Raw genomic sequence first — 10,607 nt, forward strand, 5'->3', positions numbered from 1 at the left:
CTGATCAGGGTTGATAGTTTAACCCTGAGTCATCCTAAACATAGGGGTCAAAAGGATGAATTATACAGTAACCATATTCATGTATGTTCTGAGTGTTGCGATTGTGACTCTTCGATCTATCCAGACATCGGATACCATTGCTAGATGGTCACTTCGATTAGTACAGGAATTGGTTCTTATGCTACCGACTTAGGTTCGAATCTGCAGGGTCACACACATTAGAGGTTCCTATCTGATCTGATGGTTGATGTAGAATCCTACATGTTTGAAACTCAATGATCGAGAATCAGGATTCTCTGTTCATGAGTTTCACACATTATGGGTAGCCGGGTCAAGAGTCCCACTGGTTGGGATTTTTCGATCAGGGTTATATATCGATGAATTCTGATGCCTGATTGCCCATCGAATTTGGACTCAGTATTTATGAGAGGTTTAATTAGTGATTTGATCGCTAATTAACTCAATTTGATTGAGTAATTATTTTTGGATCAAGTCCAATTGAATTGGATTCAATTGGGTTTGACCCGATTAGGTTAAGAGTTGACCTAATCGTCGAGATGGTTTGGCCTCTGATTTGATCAGGGGTTGGGCTTAGTCAATTCTTGATTTGATTAAGATTTTATTGAGCCTAATTAAGTCTAATTTAGTTGGGTTTAAATTAGTCTAATTGGACCTAAATTATTTGGTTCAATTAGGTTTGTTTAAATAATTAAACCACCTTGACCCAATCTCCATGCACCACCTCACTTCCATTGCACCCATTTGAATTCATGAGAAGGAACTTCTTATGAATTATTTTCTCATGCCAAGCCCTCTCCACACCCCACTTTAATGTGCCAAATGAATGGATAAGGATGATTGGTTGGCTATTCAAATTCAAAATAAAGTTTGAATTTGAATGGGCAATCAATCTTTGCACCTTATCTTTTTTTTTACGCCCCATTTATTACATGAGAAAAGGTTCCTCATGAAATCTCTCCATGCATAATTTAAGCCACGCCTCATGCCTTTAGTGGATAAGAGATGAGTTGGTGTCCATTTGAATTCAAAATTTGATTTGAATTCAAATGTATAATTACTCATCTTTATCTTTTCTTTTGGATAAGACATTTGATGTTGTTATAAAAGGAGGAGAAGAGTGGGGCGTGCAAGAAGAAGATTTTTGAAGAAAAATTTTAGGACGTGAGAAGTCTTGTGCGTGAGAAGGAAGTCCATATCCTTCCAAGAGAAAAAGAAAGAAAAGAAAGAAAAGTGGGTGCAAGGTTTCCAGTGAGTTTTCTAGAGTTTTAGCCTGGGGTTCGGGAAGTGAGAAAGTGAGCTACGAGTATCGTGAGCCCACAAAATCTCAGAGAGATCTTCAACATCCTCTCAAGCACGTCTATTTATGATCCAGAGTATCCGAAGAATCAATAGACATCGATCGAAGAAGTTCGATCAGCATCGACCGTCAAAAGGGCTCTACAACGAGCTAGCACTCATGAGAAGTCGTTCAGACCGGGAGCTTCATGTGGACGATCCGTAGAGGTCAGACACATTGTGTGGCTGCATCACGACAATCAAACTCTCCTGACTATGATCAGATTGCAGCGATCTACTACCCGCACAAAGGTATTGTGTTCTGAACACATTACAGTAAAGTATTTACTATTTAAATTTAAAATTTAAATTTAAATGAATGCATGCTATATATCATATTTAGATCCTAGTGTAGGATAAATTCATGTTAAGTAATTAGATTAATTAATATTTTTCCATTGTAAAATCATAATTTTGAAAAAATTTTAAAATTATCATTTTACCCCTGCACTGAATTTTTTCCACAAGTACTACCTTGGTTGGAGTGGATGAGACCCAAAGGATAGGCAGTCCAAATGCCTACCTGGATTTAGTAGTCCTTTGTTTTTTTTGGGCTTCAATGATGACCAAAGCCTTTCTTTTCCTCATGATATTCTTCTTCAGCAATTCAACTCCTCAGGCTTCATATCTACATCAAGCCGAAGCAAGTTAGTTCACAAAAGAGAGAGAGATTGAAGGGGGGAGAAGATGAAAGATCAATCTATCAGACTGACACCCACCTTGATGGTCGGATGGACTAAGATCAATATTAAAGAGGGTCTACTCTGATAACAGCTTCCTCAATGGTAGAATCTTATACTCACACAAAACTTTAAAGCATTGAGTATCCTTCTTTCCCAACATCAAAATTAGAAGGACTGACTCCCTTGGTCATCCCCAACGAGCCAAATCCTAATCCTTGGTTGAAGAGGAAGAAATGAAAAGAAAGTGCTCCTTCCAACTATGAACAAAGGAAGAAGCGCCCTTTATCAAAAGAGAAATCTCCTTTTGGGGGGAGATATACTACCAATCTTTGGTATAGGGATGCCTCTTGAGAGTGAAGAATGATCAAAAAAAGGGGACAGTTGGATATACCTCAGCTAGGAAGTAGGCAACAAGGAAGCCATAAATAAAATGTCAAGAATTCAGAACCACGAATCTCAAGGACATATCAAAAGATTTGAAAAGTTGGATGATGAATGAATGGAGGGGAAGCCTAAGCCCTACCCGAAAGGCCTCCTCATATAGATCGAGCCGATGCAAATCCGACCACTGGGATCGAGGAGTTCCAACTCAAATTCAGAAGGAATCTTAAACTGGGCGCATAGTAAACTCAAGTCTTTCGGGTCCAATACTAACTGGTACTATCTAGGCATGAAAGACTCTTCGACTCCACATCCGGCATTTGGTTCCTTGGGGTCATAGCCTAAAGCAGAAGAATTGGAAGACCAGCCTTGCATTGTATCACCCGATTTGCCCATCTTATGCCTAGAAGCTAAATGAAAGAATAGAAAAAAGGAGTAGAGAGGATGGTGGAAACAAGATCAAGAAATGAAATGGAAGAAGCAAGGATCGACAAAGAGGGGGGCCAGGGATGTGCTTTGGAAACCAACTTGCAATTGATTGAGCATGTAATAAAGGCTGCCAAAGAAAATGGCCGAGAGTTATCAAGGGAATCTAGGAACCACCACCAACATGAAGCTTGAAGGAGAAGATACAGCATAAAGGTAAAAATGAAAAGGATGGATTTCTACTTATAGGTGTCTCAAATAGTGCGATTCAAGCATCGATTCAACCAGGCCCACTGGATGATCGCCACCTGGTATGACCTCACTAGCCCAATAAACCCATCAAATGGATCATTAATGAGTGATGCGATGATGCTTTGAATCTAACACGCCCCTTAATGGTGACTGCTAGTTAATCTTGATAGTTCTCTCATGTAATGCTTCATCTTGCCCAAGCAATGCGAACGTGTCATTCTGACTAAGGGGCCAAGTATTTGAAGCATGTTCTCGATGGATCTGGTCTAATGTACTCTCTTCGTCTGATCCAATTCTGGCTCAAACTTGGGAGTAGGGGCATATGTCATGGATAGAAAATCTCTACTACCTGAGTCGATGACACTAACAAACCTCGACCATGGTCGACATGGGAGTCAGCTACTAACCCATGCTTCAACCAACCCATACTTCTATTGATCTCGGAGAGCCTAGGTCAGCCTTGATCGACATACTTGGAAGAGTTGGCTAGGAGCTCCCATATATTTCTTCAAACCATGCGACTACTATAAACAGTTGTTCACAAGCTGAATAAGGCAGCAACAACCATCAAATCTAAGAGATCAAGCCAGAAATCTCGGAGTGAGCCCGATGTAGCCGAGATGGCCTCCAACAACTCTCATCTCTCATGGCTCTCATCTATATAAATAGAGACAAACAGAGGACCCTTAGATATGCAATCTCTTTCTCGCGCGCTCCTTTTCATTTTTTTAGATTTCTGACTTGAGTATTGGAGAGGCCCCGTTAAAACTAACTTCAGTCAGGGACTTATTTTGCAGATCTAGCCATCACGGTCCTGCAATTGCCATTCAACTCCAGCCAATCCGACCCAAGCTGAGAATCTATAGCAACTCCAATATTACCAAACTTCAACTCCATGCAAAATCTAATGGAATGCATTTTGGATAAGGAAGGGACTGACATTGATAGATCTCTTATATGTCATGTTGGATGGATGCTTTGGATTGCAAGAAATGAACTCTCTTTCAGGAGAAACAGTCTAACCCAAGATATATATATATATATATATATATATATATATATATATATATATATATATATATATATATATATATATATATATATATCATCATACTTGACATCTTGAAAAGAAATTTCACAAAGCTACAACAAAAACCACAGGGTTCGACATGTCACAACTTTGGGATAGCAGTTCTGTGAGCTCAATCCTATGATCATCTAAATGTATTAAATGGGTGCCTCCTTGTGAGCTCAGGCAGTTTTATTATTTGAGATCATAATGGGTCCCTGATATTTGCGGGAGCAAGGAAATTTAGAGCTTTTATAGTTTCAAAAGCTAAACACGGAGCAGCATCGGATGGGATGCTAATAGCCACCAACCATCTTAAATTAACTAACAAAAAATTCTGGTTGGAAGGAGATTGACGTACTGTAACCAATTGGATAAGGGAGTTTCCTATAGCTTCCAATGGTTAGAAATCATCATCCATGGAAAGCATCATCTACTATCAGATATCATCTAGCTTGCTTCTTGGGTTGATCACTTCTATATAAATCATATCTTTTAGAGAAGCCAAGCAGCCAATAGATAAGCTAGCAAGCTTGAGAGTTAGTGAGGATTGCGAAGCAAACAATCTCAAGTCTTATGAAGATTACTACTACAGGCAGATGCTTGTGGAATCCAATTTGTTAGAGAGTAGGTATTTAGATTTTTTGATGTTTGTTTTGTTTTCAGGCTAATTTTTCTGTTTCTGTAATCTGTTTCTATAATTTTGGGAACCATAATTTCCCGTTTATATACTGAAATAAAGCCTTTGGTAAAGACACATTCCATTTCATTATTAGTAGGTCAGGCATTGCCAGTCTCCATGCACTAACTTGAAAGATAGTGTTGAAAATCATGCAACTAAATTCGGCAGATATGGCCAGCTATGCAATCCCATGAAATCAAAATCATTCTTTTATTTTCTTAACTGATCATGCAACCAAATTTGGCAGATATAGCCTGCTATTCAATCCCATATGATCAAAATCATTACTTGATTTTCTCAGCTGGTCACACAACCAAATTCGGCAACTATAGCTAGCTATTCAATACCATATGATGAAAATCATTTCTTAATTTTCTCGACCGATCATGCAACTAAATTTGATAGATATGACAGGCTATGCAATCTCATACGGTGAAAATCATTTCTTGATATGGCCGGCTATGCAATCCATATGCATTCTATTCCTTAATCAAATTTCATCACATGACTCTAGTTCTTTGTATAGATTTTTTTATATATATCACGTAAGTGACGAAATCTTGTCCAATCTCTTTGATGTAGAGATATTATTCTCATATAAAATATATATAAATTTCTTATCATAGCTAACAAAAATAAAACCTTTAGGCCACAAATTTCCTCCTCAACACCTGATTGGTTTGGAATGTTATTTCGTCTTAGCAGTGCAATTCAAGGTCAAGAGTGGAGCTTTGATGGGACACATCTATGGAGGAAAACTCCACACGTACAGCAGGTGTGACTATTTGCATGGCGAGATGATTCTGAGCTTGATGACTCTTTCTCCCTTAACCTCTAACATTGCGATACTTTAGATCTAAAAAAAATAAAATAAAATAAAATAAAATAATAAAAAAAGAGATTTAAAAAAAATAAAATAAAATAAAATAAAATAATAAAGAAAAAAAAAAAGACAATGCAATACTCTACATGCCATGTGTTGATAAACCCATTGCCTTGCTGTCACGTCGCCGCCGCGCGTGGGTTGATAAACTCGTCGCCCTAAGAATTCGCGCTTCATAACATAAAACGGAGCAATGGAAAAACAACCTACCAACCGTGGTTTCCTCTTTGGACTTTAGTATCCTTTCATTATCGTCGTCACTACGCTGGCTGTGGTTTAGTCTGCTATCAATGGAAAAATTATTGGATGAATCAAGTCCATAATATTATTTTTGGATCAGTTCAATCAAAACTCGATACATCACAGGCATGGATGATAGGAAAAGGAAATCGTCGATCAAAACCAATAAAAGAAATCAATTGCAGTTTTTGGTTGAGTCTTGGTTTAATTGATCTAAATATGATGCGGTGGAGTATCTAATCTAAAAATTAATTTTTCTCCTGTTGGACACCAGCATGTTAGACCAAGATTAGATGCTTGCTTTATCTCATCAATTTCTTTTCTTGATCCTCCTAGCTTCTACTCTCCTTGACTTCATGGCAGTGCCTATGCTTCTCGAACAACTGAGAATGGACAACTTGATTCCAAATTAGCTCCGTTTTTAATAATATTTATCATATCATGTGATTTTTTTTTGGTAAGAAATCATATCATGTGATTAAAGCACAAAAAAAGCACCTAACTATTAAATATAATTTTTTTTGAGGTTAATTTAAATGGTCCTAAGCACTAAAAGAAACTTCATTAAACACCAGAAAGGCAGAAGGCTACAAGGTAGGAGGAGATAGAAAGGGGGAGAGGGAGACTAATTGTATAACAAATAAACTTATCAAGGGTAATTAACAAGTTTGGAGAGAAAATATTAGAAAAGTAACGCCAAACAAAAGAACAAGTAGAAGGCAGTGGTGTAGCTATTAATATTGTTTATGGTATTTACATCAATCTTAGGAGCGTGACTTCCGCTACAAAGTATATTATACTCCATGCAAACATATCGACCAGAGGAAAACTCATTGCCTCGCTATCATATGCATTATACACGGCGCTGCGCATGGATTGTTAAACTCGTTGACTTACTGGATAAACTTAGTCCACAATAAATTCTTTAGGCTAACTAAGCTAGTGAGAAAGTACTATGGCCGCTGCAACCATCTCAGCACGTCTGTCTTATCCCCTCAAAATACTGCTGTGGTATTTTTTTCATTAGCCTTGCCAGTTAAGTCTATTCAAGGACTTTCAATTCAAAGGGAGCAACGGAAATACGACTTTTCTCCAATGTGATTTCTAAAATTATACTCGACTGACTACTTTTGTGCCCTTTCACTCACTCCTACACTCAATTAAAACCACTCCAGTCTCTTGGTGAGCAACTCTGCATCCTCCTATTTATATAGACTTCCGTAGCCACCAGTCCATTAACAAAGCATCAGAAAAACTAGCTAGAACTCATCTAATACCAGCCATAGAACTCATCTTCGTTTCCTTGGCCTTTCTTTTCTCCTCCTTCCTCTTTGCTCTTGTAGTGGTCACCAACCAATAAAATTCACAAATCTTCAAATTAGGTATCAACCAATGTGCCTATGAATCTATTAGTACAACTTAATGCACCCACAACAAACAGTTTACCAAAAGAAATAACAAACCTAATTCTCTGAAGTATCAAATAGAGAAATCTTGTAAATCTCAATGAATGGTCATCACGTATTAAAACCCACAACCCTCTAAATCAAGATCAACACAAAATATATCATTATTCAAACCAAATATGAGAATACAAAATTTATAACAACACATTCAATGGCCTTTATGCAATTAAACTGTATTGCATGGATCATAACAAAATTATGTAATAAACCTTTGTGAGACTGAAATCAAATAATGCATTTTGTAGAGACTAAAATGCAAAAGTGCCATATAATATTAGACAGCTAACCGGCTCAGATTTTGGGTAAAAACCATAACCCGAATCCATTAGATCTCTTCTCCCTTGGGATCGAGCGGTGGGAAGGCATGCCAAGAACCGGTGCTCCCCTTCTCTTAACCCCAATCCGATGGCTGACGGAAAGCCCAAATAGTTAGATTGCCGGCTCCTCTCCAACCACCTCCACTAGTTCTCGGCTCATCTCCGCCGCTCACAGTCGATAGGGATGGAAGCCAGTGATTTTCGAAGCCCTTCATTTTTTTTTTTGCATTCCATTTTTGATGGGAGGAAAAAGAGGGCTTACACTTGGCACCACCGCCCCATCGAGATCACCATTGCCTACTCAGACGGCAGCCTACAATTAGCATAGGGAGGTTAAGGAGGGCACGATGGCAAAAACCACCACCCTCATGTTCCTCTCTTTTTTTTGTGTTTGGATCTTTAGATTTGGATGGGGATTGCCGGCCTCTCACCATTGCCTCATCCCGATTGCCGCCTGACTACCCAAATGGTGCTGCCTGTCAGATGGTTGCCTGCAATCAGGCTATAGAAAGGGGTGGGCATGACACTAAAGAAACCAACAGCCCTTTATCAATTTTTTTTCTTTTTTTTTTGTTTTTCTTTATTTGATTGAACTACATAGGTTGCTTTTTAATACTAATCCTATACAAAATTGTTGATTTTAATTCTAATCCTTTACAAAATCTAGACTATGATATCAATTGTCGAAAATTTTTTCATGGATCTCATATAGAAGATTAGATTATTTAATAATAGATTCTCAAAGTATAAAAATAATAGGGTAAATTACAAAAGCTCTCCTGAGGTTAGGTCGAAATTATAGTTAAGCTCAGTAATTTGAAAAACCTATACTTATACTCCTGACATTTACTTTAACCTTATAATTTAGTCCTGATCGTTAAGCAGTCCGTTAATCAAAAATTGGATCAAAGTACCATGTAATTAAAATTTTTTAAAATGACAAAAATGCCCTTCACCAAAGGTCTAGTGGGAGAAAAACCCTTCTTTCCTTCTTTCCGCAGCCCTCTCCACCACCCTTGATGGCCTCACCACCCTCGAGCTCACTGACACCAACCGGCCAAGCCTCTTGTCGGAGGTCTTTGCCGTCCTCACTGATCTCCGCTATGCCATCATCGAGATCGAGGTTTGGACCCACAATGGTCGGATCGCTACCCTTATCTTCGTTCAGGATGAGGATTCTGGCTCCTCGATCGACGACCCCTAGCAGATCCGTTGCATCGAGGCCTGCCTCTATCATGTCCTCAAGGGTGACTACAACATCTGCGGCGCCAAGACGGCCACCGTGCCTCTACCATCGCTCACTCACTCCAATCACTGCCTCCATCAGCTCATGTTGGCCAACTGCGACTATGGCATCTCCTTTGCCGAGGCTACCTTCTCGTCCTCCGCATCATCGTCGTAGCCATTTGTTTCGATCTAGCATTGGATCGAGCGTGGCTACTCGATCATCAACATCTAATGCAGGGATCGCCCCAAGCTGCTCTTCGACATCGTGTGTACCCCACCAACATGGAGTATGTCGTGTTCTATGGCAGCATTGATACAGATGGCGATCGAGCCCACCGGTAAATTTTTAGAATTTTTCCTCATTTTTAGGTTAAATTTTGACTTTATTCAGCAATTTTTTGGGGGACTCTATTAGAATTATGGGTTAATTCTTGAATTTACCAATTATTTCTTTCTAGGAATTTTGCATTAGGCATCTAGATGGAAGCCCAATCAGTTTGAAAGCAGAGCGACACTGTGATCCAATGCTTGCAAGCCGCCATCGAGCGTAGAGCGTTCGAGGAACCTTCCATACCATTCTTTGCAATATATTAGCTTCGATTCCCTCCCAAAAAGAAAGCCTGATAGGCATCCGATTCTCTAATCCCAACTACAATTAGATTTGATTCCTCTCATGTGTGAATCTCAGGGATTGCGATTGGAGTTGTGAATGATGGACCAGCGAGGCCTTCTCGCCGACGTGACTTGAATGTTTCGGGAGAACGGCCTCTCGGTGACAAGGGCCAAGGTCTCCACCAAAGGCCAAATGGCGATAAACGTGTTCTACATCACCGACGCTGTTGGCCACCCGGCCGACCCTAAGACGATCGATGCAGTGATCGAGAAGATTGATGTTGAGAGCCTCAAGGTGAATGACGACTGGCCGTAGCAGGTCTGCAGGATGAGGCCGGCAGGCCATGAGGCAGCAGCCGGGGCTACATTGTTTTACTTCGGAGCTTCGTGAAAAGGAATCTCTACAACCTGGGCCTCATTAGATCCTATTCTTAGGGACAAAAAGACTATAAGCTGTAGCTGCATATGGAGGGTGTGGGGGGATGGAGTCTGTGGACCAACTGGGTGTGTGAAAAGAGTTATGGTAATTTTCATTTACTAAGTTATAGTGAAAAATAATTTGATCATTTTAGATTTTTGAAACAGTTTAACTAACGATGTTAAATTTCGGGGTGTAAGTATAAATTTTGAAAGACAGTAAATGTAACTGTAATAAGTGCAAACCTCAAAAAAATTTTTGTAATTTATTCAAAATAATAATCATCAATAAATCATACCTTGAGATCTCTGAGCAGCTATTGATGATCTCTGTTGGAATATCCTATTGAACAGGAGATCAAAAATGGGATAGTTCTTCCTCTCCATCTCCATCTTATGTCTGTCTCCTCAATGGGATAGATTCACCCTATAAATACAAAGATCTTTTTTGCCCTAGGTTTCACAATAGGTGGATATATATAGAAATGAAGTGAGGATCTAGTCCAGTTAGTAATGATAATGGGTCCATCAATCAAGAATCCATTAATCGAGTCAGATCTATACTGATATCCGCTACATCACATGACTAAGATAAT

General features: G+C 39.1%; 1 pseudogene; it reads left to right on the forward strand.

Annotated features, from left to right (window-relative positions):
• The first annotated feature begins 5,925 nt into the window (after window positions 1–5,925).
• LOC105033917 (ACT domain-containing protein ACR8-like) lies at window positions 5,926–10,029 on the forward strand (annotated as a pseudogene).
• Window positions 10,030–10,607: the final 578 nt, after the last annotated feature.

Source organism: Elaeis guineensis, chromosome 15, assembly GCF_000442705.2.
Source record: "Elaeis guineensis isolate ETL-2024a chromosome 15, EG11, whole genome shotgun sequence".
Classification (NCBI taxonomy): Eukaryota; Viridiplantae; Streptophyta; class Magnoliopsida; order Arecales; family Arecaceae; genus Elaeis; species Elaeis guineensis.